This window comes from Peromyscus californicus, unplaced genomic scaffold, assembly GCF_007827085.1.
Source record: "Peromyscus californicus insignis strain IS unplaced genomic scaffold, ASM782708v3 Scaffold_3__1_contigs__length_106647218, whole genome shotgun sequence".
Lineage (NCBI taxonomy): Eukaryota > Metazoa > Chordata > Mammalia > Rodentia > Cricetidae > Peromyscus > Peromyscus californicus.
Window position 1 is genome coordinate 32,203,499 of NW_026294551.1, and position 10,990 is coordinate 32,214,488.

A 10,990-nucleotide genomic window follows, 5' to 3' on the forward strand; every position below is an offset into this window, starting at 1 on the left:
ATTAATGATATCTAGTCCATTAACATTTGACAGATTCAGACAAAAACTCTATTATATACATTAACAATGTCCAGTCCAGTAACATTTGATAAACTCAGACAAAAAAGATTTTTCCTTATCCTATTTAAAACAAGTAGTTCCGCCGGGCGGTGGTGGCGCACGCCTTTAATCCCAGCACTCGGGAGGCAGAGCCAGGCGGATCTCTGTGAGTTCGAGGCCAGCCTGGGCTACCAAGTGAGTTCCAGGAAAGGCGCAAAGCTACACAGAGAAACCCTGTCTCGAAAAACCAAAAAAAAAAAAAAAAAAACAAGTAGTTCCTTTTTTTAAAGTAGATTCAGTAATTGACCTTTTTATCTTATCATTTGGAGATATTTTTCTTGCTGAACTACTTATATAATGTTTTGACTTTCATTTTTTTTTGCTATTCTGCCATATCTATTTAGCAGTTTCAAATGTAATAAGACAGACCAATAACCTATTGCATCCTTTTCTCATCATACAGGTTACTAACTTTTCTTCTACTTAATTTTCTACCTTCATGTCCTAGAGTAAAGACTAATCTCCTTACAGATAAGAAAAATCCATATTAGAAATGAATATGGTGACATGATTATTAACCCTTCCAGCTATTACATCTTACATCATGCCAATTAAATCTGTGTCCCACCCCAAATTATTCTGTATGGCATGTGCAACTATCTGAAATTGTATTACTGTTTGTGGATGTATGAAGATGTGTGTGTGTGTAGGTGTGTGTGTTTGTATGTGCATGCATGTGCATTCATATACTTATGGAATAGATATCATTCCTCAAATAGCATATACTGTTTTTTCTTTGTTTGTTTGCTTTTTGATATGGCCTCTCTCCAAGTAGGCTACGCTGGCTGACCAGTTTAGCCCAGGGATTGCTCTGTCTCTGTCTCTGTAGCACTGGGACTATAAGTGCGCACACAGACACAGACACACACACAGACACACACACATCATGTCCAGCAGAGGACTGTGAGTGTGCACACACACACCATGTCCAACAGGGGACTGTAAATGTACACACACACACACACACACACACACACACACACACAATGTCCAACAGGGGACTGTAAGTGTGCACACACCATGTCCAGCAAGGGTTCAGGGACCAAACTGAGGTCCTTATGCTTGCAAGGGGAGCACTTTACTAACTGAGCTCCCTCCACAACCCTGACATGTTATTTTGACCTGTCTTCTCGTTTGTGTGATTGTTCTCACTGATGGAAGCTATGGGAGATGTAGGACTTCACGTGTTTGCCACTGTACTTCATCAGCCTGAGCACTGCCAGTCAGCAAGCAGAATCTCAAGGAACACTATTTTCTCAAAATGTGCTGATAATTTTTTTTGAAGGAGTCTATGATTTCTATGCATTGGTTTTCCTGGACTTTGGATTCTCAGAGATTAGCCCAAGAATTTCTAGGAGAACAAACCTAAGTGACAGATTCTGAGCCAAGTTTAGTGGAAAAGTCCAGTGCTTAGGTAGCCAGACAGCTGGAATCTGTAGGCAGTGTGACTGCATGGCCTTAAGAAATATTTGGGAATGAAGAGAAATTTGCAAATCAAAGTCTAGACACGTATATGGAGATGGATTTAGCTTATTGCCACATATTGCAATTCATTATCCTCCTTGCTGGAGTCAGGAAAAAACCCTCAGAGCCCTTGGGATTACCTTACATAGGAGAAAATGCCAAGGTGAGATATCATCCGCTAAGAAATAAGTCTTGTCAAATTCACCTCACGTTTTAGGGGTTAGGGTTATTAAATGAGGCTTGTGAAATTCACCTCATGCTGGGTCAAGGTTATTAACTGATGGAGCCCAGGACTGATCTATACTAAAGAATTTTCTTACACACAAGAAAGAAAAAGGTGGTTAAACTGACATAGGATTAAAGAACCGTTATGGAAGGTACAGCAGGGGTCTTTGGTGATGGACCTCAGCAGATTATATGAATGCCTGGAATACACACTGATCAAATTTGGGCCATAGAGATAGGAACAAGAACACATGGGTGACAGAATCATGCGCCCAATAAATGTCATTTGAGCTGTAATAATGGACTGAATATAGCAAGACTGAATTTAATGCAGATAAATATCAAGGCACGTACTTGGGGTCTACAGATCAACCACATATGTGATCCAGCTGAATTCTTCTAAATTAACCAAACCATTTCCATGCCACATAAGCAATGATACAGAAAATTCAGTCCCCGGCATCTTTCTTAGCCAAATCTTGAGCCTTAGTGGCCAGTGCCACCAGATAACTTGTGCTTTGCACAGTTCTGTGCCTCAGTGCCTGTTGAAAGAGTGTCTGCTGTCCCTGGCTATGATAGGTACCCCTCCACCAATGTGACCGACCCCCTTGATGCTGTTTTGACTTCTCTGGCTTTATGCACCCTCATGCCTGAGCCTAGTCTCCGGGAGCCACAGCCATGCACGCTCTGACTGTAGATATAGCTCAAGGATATAAGACTGGATAAATTGGTCAATCTTTTCAAATAAGAAAATGCAGGTTCTCACTTGGCTAGAAGTAAGCATAAACTGGATCTAAGCATTAAAAAACACACCAGGGCAGCCTGCACTGTGTGCAGATCCAAACCATCTTGTGATGGTTTAGAACTGAAATACTTTCCAGAGGCCCTTATGCTAAAGGCTTTGTTGTCGGTGGGGCACCATTTGGGATGGTGGAACTTTTAGGAGGCAGGCCTTCATTATTTTCCTGCCTCCACAAGAAGCTGTTGACTTTGTTGACTTTCTCCACCTACTCTGTGAAGACCAGACCACATCTCCAGCTCGGACTTGCTTCTGTGCAAGTAACCCAAAAGTGTATCCCCAAAAATGAAGATAAGAAGACCTTACAGTCTACCCTATGAGTGAGTATTCCTTCCGATTACCAGGGGAATGGACGAAAAGAATCTTCTTACTTCTTTAAAAAAAAATATATATATATATATATATATAATTATTATATATTATACACACACACACATATATTTACAAAAGCATGTTCAGTACTTAAAATTTGGAGAAGACAGGTAAGTTCAAATGTACATGTATATTCATCCCACATACACATATATATTTACAGAATAAATGTTGACTCCTACTTGTTATCACTGCCATCCTCCTCCAAAGGCCCTTATGCTAAAGGCCAGTTTGCTAAAGTATGGCAATATTTGAAAATATTGGGACCTTTCACAGATAGGGCCTGGTGGGAAGAAGTTAGGTATCCTTGGAGGGGGAATTGGGATTTCCAGTCCCACCCCACACCCACCTCCGTTCCTGCCTCACATGTGCTTCCTGACCACTATGAGACAGGCAAGTTCCTCTGCCATGTACTTCTGGCCATAATTTTCTGTCTGTAGGTCCAAAGGCAGCAGAGTCACATAACCAGGGACTGAAATCCCCAAAGCCACAAAGCAACATATAACTTTCCTTTTTTGAGACCAAATGTCATTCTGTAGCCCAGGCTGGCCCCAAACTCAGGATGATTCTCCTGCCTGCTGTGTTTTGGATTCCAGGCACACACACCCACAGCCAGCCCTTTTATTTAGTGTTGTTTATCTCCGGTGCTCTGTCACAGTGATGGAAAATGCAATACTTCGTTGCTACCTTTTGTGCTTTATAATATATTAAGATGTTGCGACCATGAAAGTATTGTTCTACTTCTAGAGCATTGAAGAATGCACAGTAGAACTATTTTTTAAATAATTTGAACTTTGTTATAAAGAACTTGTAAATAAAAAAAAAAAATCACACAGCGAAATTAGCCAGATCCAGTGTCTACACATCACAATGAACACTGATGCACTTAGAACTGTATTTTGCCAAGGTAAGTGGTCTGGAGAATAAGGTTTCACTACCCCCAAGTTTTCTCTCATTCTGATGTGATTTTCTAAGCACTGATTGTATCAGAATCCAGCCACCATATCAGTGGAGGACAGCTCTAAATACCTCCTTCCCACTACCCCACCTCTTTATTGTCCCTCCAGAGGGGTTCGGGGGTGCCTGGGGTTGACAATGCTTCATCTTCTCACCAGTTTTTGAGTGATGTCATGTGACTAACTTGGAGAAGGGCCAAAAGGATAATAAATAGCATCTTTAGTCAGGCCTGGAAGGACGGTAGTTCCTTAGGATGTCGGGCTGTTTTCCACGCAAATCCAGAGAAGAAGTCCCAGTGAATGTCATCCACATAGCATCCACCCAGGCATATAGTGGTCCCTTCCCTTATCATTATCCTCAGCTTCTTCTGCTGGGAGGGAGAGGGAGAGGTGAGATGTTATATTACTTGGAAGCCCTCCACTGTCTCTGTCTGTAAGTGATTTCTTTTCCTCAGACAGCAAACTCAACTCCTTGGGAGCCACCGTCTTAGTTACTGTTCTATTGCTGTGAAGAGACACCCTTACTAAGGCCACCTATAGAAGAAAACGTTTCATTGGGAGCTTGATTACACCTTCAGCTGGTTAGTCCATTATCATCATGCTGGGGAGTGTGGCAGCAGGCAGACATGCTGCTGGAGAAGTAGCTGAGAACTGCATCGGATTCACAGGCACCAGTCAGAGAGAGTGAGACTGCAGCTGACAAAAGCCTTTCAACCTCAAAGCCTGTCCCCATTGATGTACCTCCTCTAACAAGGCCACACCTCCCAGTCCTTCCCAAACAGCTCAGTTCCCTGGTGACTAAGCATTCAAATACCAGAGTGTAGGGTTCATTTTCATTCAAATCTCACAGCTATCTGGAAGCTATGGTGCTATGGCCCATTTTGTTTTCAAAGTACAGGAATGCCATGAAGACTCCACCTCACCTTTCAGAAGGAATGGGATTTAGTGTTATATTTGAAAGCTATACCTAAGTACTCTCACCCCACCCCACCCCTACCTTTCAGAGCTAATGAGGATCTCCCTGTCCCACCTCCCACTGAACCCCCTTGTCAGGTTTTGTCTGGCCTCAGTGGCCGCTCAGAGCCTCCCGTGGAGGAAGCACCAGGGAATGCCTCTTCACCAGAGTCTGTGGCATGGTCCCTGCCCTCTTAATTCTCATTGCTCTCTCCGTATCACAGTTATAAACGTGCACCTCACCCTGCTCTAGGCTTCTTTAAGTCACAACGTCTGGTTCCTCTGTTTCTCCCTCATAGAATTTGGAAATGAGTCCTTATCAGAAAAGCTACATGGGTTCATGGTGCCAAAGAAGAAACCGCTTGTTTCTCTTCCTTCTAGGACACTTCACAAGCTTCCTATTTTACCACCTTCCAGCTCTTGCTTGGGCTTCCCGGTGCTCCGGAGTGATGCAAGATTCTTACCAGCACACACCCTTGCTCTTCATGCTCACCCAGCACCACCTCGACCTGCAGGCAAAGAGTGGTTCTAAGCAGAATCCATAAACAATGGCTCCTCCCAGCTCTTCCTTTCCCTGCTCAGTAAACCCATGACATGACTCCGATCCCTTGGCTTCAAGGGGAAGCCAGAGCCCCCCTGACGGGCACCACTGCAATGAGGTGGGTGGGCACAGCAAGAAATTAAGTGGCCATAGGTACAAAACCCAGGCTCTGTCTTAACTTTCTGAGAGTGATATCCTCAAAAACAATTTCTCACCTGGAATTCTTCCCTACAAAGGCAGAATTGGGGCATCCCAAACCATTTCCAGCTTTATAAATGTACCATTTAATGAAATCTTGTATGAAAATGAAGACGGATAAGATAAGTGAAAACCTGCTGCCCTGGTTGAAGTTTAAGAGAATGTGATCCCTCCTTGCTTTATATTTTTGCACCTGCAGCTGCCTCTATAGCCCCTGGGAACCCCTGGAACCAAGTTGAAGGCCATTGAATGGACAACCTCTAAGCAGTTCTAACCAGAGTTACTAATCTCACAAGGTAGACATCAGTGATGTCCCAACAAGGAGAGGAGCTGAGGGGGAAGCAAAGCATCCTGGGGAGGATGGGAAGTCTACCCAGGGACACAGCTGTCTTTCTGTACACAGATCTGCCACACCCAGACATTCTCAGGGCTTTTGGGTTGTGGAGCCGCTCAAAGACAGAGACTGCTTTGCTCATCTCTGAATTCTCACTTTTCAGCACTGTGTCTAGTTCAAAGTTGCGAGGCGTTTACCCACCAACCCCACAGCTCCCCAGAGTTTTCTTGAGTGTGAGCAGCAGGAAATATTAGATAGAAGGATTTAGATTGTGGAGATGAACAGATAGAAAATAAAGGATAGCCTCGAGAGGGCCTGGAACCTATTCCAATGGGCCCTGACTCTCTCTGCCCCAGGGTATTTATAGAGATGCCAAGGGGTGGAACAAAAGACCTCCTCCCCCAGCACAGTCAAGTGCAGACCATCTCAGACACCTGCACCTCAGGCCCGTGATCCTAATCATCCTCTCTATAAGACCTGCTGGGTAAAGCCACAAGGAACCTGAAAACAGGCTCCCACACGAAGTTAGCATTTCTCCTGTATAGTTGATGGCGCTCAAGAGGGATGAGCTGCTCCCCATGCCTCCTCTAACGAAAGGCTTAAATTCCATCTGGCTTAGCACCTAAACTAGTGGTCCATGTATCTACATCACCGTGCAGTCAGACAGCAGGAGGCAGGCACACTAACTCTTCCTTCTCTGCATCTCGGACAGCTGATGTGGTGATGTAGTCCATGGTGAGCACTCAGTGAATGTGAGCGAATGAATGGTTGAAGATGTACAGATTCTTGATGCTGCTGTCTTGGCCATGAAGTTTGTGTCTTTCCGATGACTTCGCTGGCACCCTCCTACTTTGCCCCCCATGGCAGCTGGACTTTGTTGAGACACTGTCAAGAGCCACTCAAGCCCACCCAAGTGTCTGTTCTTCACTGACCCTGCTCTGTCCCTTCCTTTGGGTAGAAGGAGTCCTTTGGCTTTTCTTTTCTTTCCTTTTCCTCTATCACAGATTCAAGCTATCACCATTTCCTCTTCCTTCCTTCTCTTTAAAAATAACACATCATGAGTCAGGAGCATCAGCTCAGTGGTTAACAGCCATGCTGCTCTTGCAGAGGACCAGGGTTTGGCTCCCCGCACCCACCTGTGTGGCTCACAATCATCTGTCACTCCAGTTCCAGGGGATTTAACTCCCTTTTCTGACCTCCATAGGCACCAGACACACCTGTGGTGCATATACATGCAGGCAAAACACACTCATGTACTTAAAATAAATAAAATTCAAAAACTAAAATAACATGTAATGTAACATAGACTAGCATAATATACTGTAACGTCATAACATAATAATACAACAGTAACATAACCTGTCCAGTCCTGGGCTCTCCCTGTTCCTCTTAGGGCTGCTTACCTGGTGGTAAGGATCTCAGGCTGGCGTTTCAGCAGCCCTTAGAGTTGTGTAAAGGGTTTCTGTGGTGATTCAGGATGGGGATCCTGTTCCGGTCCCACTCTAAGACAACATACACAACAGAAAAGCGGCTGGGGTCAGGAAGGAGACTAAGTCAGAAGGGGAGGAGAGAGCCCAGGGAGCACGATGGGACGGTGTGAGCAAAGAACAGCGATACACAGGTATGAAAATGTCGGAATGAAACCCATTAAGTAAAGGCACTAATACGACCGACAAGCAAGGCAGCAAAGCTGCAAGAGGTGCAGACAATGCAACACAGAGTTAACTATAAACGACTGGGCGTGGGGCTGGCTCCCTGCTTTGGATTAGCTATGCATTTTTTTTTTTCACTAGCAATGTGGGAGGAGACCCCTAGGGATGGGGGCAAAGCCCTGATGAGGTTTAACAGGACCAAAGCTGAGTTCCTGGCTTTACTCCCATGATCTGCTTCTCCCCATCTCAGAAACCTCACTCTTCACTGCTCCTGTGACAAACTGACAGTCACCCTTGGCCCCTTTCTGCTTCTCACAGCCCATCTGTAGTCTATTGAGAGATCCCACTGGTCCTACCTTTAAAACAGATTCAGAAACTGGTCGTCCCTCCCTATTACTACCAGTTACCACCCTATACCAGTTTCTCTGCCTCAGCTCTAGTGACATTCAGGCCCAATAATTCCTTGTAAAGAGGAGGTAGGGGTACACTCTGAGGTGGCATCTCTCATATCTGTCTACCCACTAGGAACACATACCAATCTCCCTTTCCCCTAAGGTGTGAAAAACCAAACCATCCCTAGACATTGCCAGATGTTTCACAAGGGGGAGAGACTTGTGTAGTTGATAACCATGCTGTAGACTCAGCATTGTTGGCTTTCCCGTGCATGGCTGCAACAGTCAACTGTGTGACCTCCCTTTAACAGCCCTGGCCTCCCCTCTACAGTCTACTGTCAACCCAGCCACGAGCAGAGCTTATCCAATCTGGACACCGAATCACGCTGCTCTTCTGTTCAGCACCCTGCCGACACCACTCTTCATGAAAACCCTATCCTTCAGCCGATTAAAGAACCTGACCTAATGGGCACCAGCCCCACCCACCACAATCTCCTTCTTCACTGCCTCTCCTCTTTGTTCTGTGGGTGGCAGCCACCATGGCCCTCTTGTTGCTTCTTGAATGCCCAACACAGTCCTACTTCAGGACCTTATCCTTGCTGCTGCTGGGGTTCTGTTGAGGATGGCAGAGCATAATGTATGCAGAATAGCTAACATGGAGTTTGTCACACAGTACACTCAGAGATGTGAGCTAATGTTGTTTCACGATTTTTATGTTCAATTCATGAAACGTTTTCCCAAATCACCATCAGTTGCTCAAAATATTTGGTAAGCGATTTCTGGCAGAGGCTGTGAAAATGGCCCTAGAAGAGAGGTTCTCAAATGAGTTCTGGGTAAGGTATAGAGACATCAAGAGAAAAACACAGAACTCTCTCTCTCTCTCTCTCTCTCTCTCTCTCTCTCTCTCTCTCTCTCTCTCTTCTTCCTCTCCCTCCACCACAGACACACACACACACACACACACACACACCTTTTCCATCTGTCGCTGCTTTGATGGAATTCTACACAGCACATCACCCTCCAGTATTGTTCCCTGAGGATCACCCCTGAGTCAATGTGGATGCAGGAGGCATCATTGATGTTTCCCTTGAGACTTTGTGGCTGCTCAGGATGAAGAAAGCCTGAGATAACATGCTGTGCATGAATTGACAGAGTAACTAATATCACTGTGGACAGCACAGGACAGAAAACAAGGTCCTACAAATGTCTTAGTATCCTTGAATGTTCACCTCCATTGTCTCCTTACATGCCAAACCCAATCTTTAGGCAGTGAACATGGATGTATATCTAAAATCAATACATACCAATTCTTTTTTTTTTTTTTTTGAGACAGGGTTTCTCTGTATAGCTTTGTGCCTTTCCTGGAACTCACTCTGTAGCCCAGGCTGGCCTCAAACTCACAAAGATCCACCTGGCTCTGCCTCCTGACTGCTGGGATTAAAGGCATGTGCCACCACTGCCTGGCAATACATATCAATTCTTAAACCTAGTTTATAAAATAAGTTAATTTTCTGCTAATAATAAAATCTACTTGGCTCCAAGTCTGCACTCCACTCTACCCTACAGCAACCTTTTCTGTATCTGCTCTGTCTCCGAGGTCACAGGGAAAGTGCTTAGACAAGTGTCTAGCTCCATTCTGGTAAGTTGTGTCCAGTGAATACAATATATTATTATTCCTAACGTCAATATCATTTCTAGTATTTCAGCTTACCCATGGAAGTCGGACTTTGTTGAGCCACCTTGAGGCAACAGGTACACAGTTAAAGATGCTCACCAGAATTCCAGGTCCTTCTTCCTCCTGGCATCACAAGTGCACTTACCCACTCTGGTTGAATGGGGCCACATGATCAGTTCTAGCCAAAGAATTGAAGAGTCACCTCCAAGCTGGAGTGTTTCATGCTGTTGCAGGTCCTTTGAGCTTGATTTTCACTCTGCCAAAGAAACCAGATAATGGCTGTGCCTTCTGTCTCAGTCCCCAACCAAGAACAAAGATAAGATGGAGTACCAACCTGTAGTGAACAAGAGATAAATCTTTACTCTTTCAAACCACTAGGATTTGAGTTTCTTTGTTACTGTGACTTACCCTGATCCACCCTGATACACATCAGTAACTTTGTATCTGAGAACAAGCTGCAGCATGGCTAGTGTGTCATCAAAGCAGGGAGCCATCGCTTACAGGGAATGCCAAAAGAATTTTCCCAATGGGCTGAGGAACCGGCTCAGTGGGCGAGAGCTTTTGCTACACATGCATAACCGTAAGTGCCTGAGTTTGGATCCCTATCATCCATATAAAGAGTCAAGTGTGGGGGCTGGAGAGATGGCTCATTGGTTAAGATCATGGACTGCTCTTGCAGAGGACCTAGCTTCGATGTCCAGCACCCACATGGCGGCTAACAATCATCTATACTTCTAGTTCCAGGGAGATCTGATGCCCTCTTCTTGCCCTTGCAGGCACTGGCACACAGACAAGCATGCAGGCAAAATACCCATACACAAAAAGCAAAGATAAATCAACCTCAAAAGAAGTTTTAAGTTTTACACCTCTGTAAGCCCTACACCTCAGAGATGGTGGGATGGGGACAGGAGGATCTCTGGGGCTTGCTGCCTGCTGGCCTAGCTCCAGGTTCAGTGAGAGACCCTGCCTCAAGGACATAAAGCTGAGAGCGTGACAGGGCAGGACACCTGATGCCCTCCTCTGACTACTGTGTAGGAGTGCGCACACATGCGTGCGCGCACACAGAGGTGGGGGGACTATTAGCCCTAAATCGTATCTGAGGGTTTGGTTTGGCTTTTCTTTGTCTCACAGGAAGTATAGAGAAAGGAAAACTGGACTCCTACTTATGCATTGTGTGAAGCTCCTAACACTACGGCCATTCCTCAGTAATACATCTTAGCGATACCCTGTCCTACCCGGGAAGACATGCTTGACTCTCACTTTGATCCCTGACATCCCATTGGCAGTCATACCCATGCCATCACCTGGACACTCTAGTGCCCTCTCATG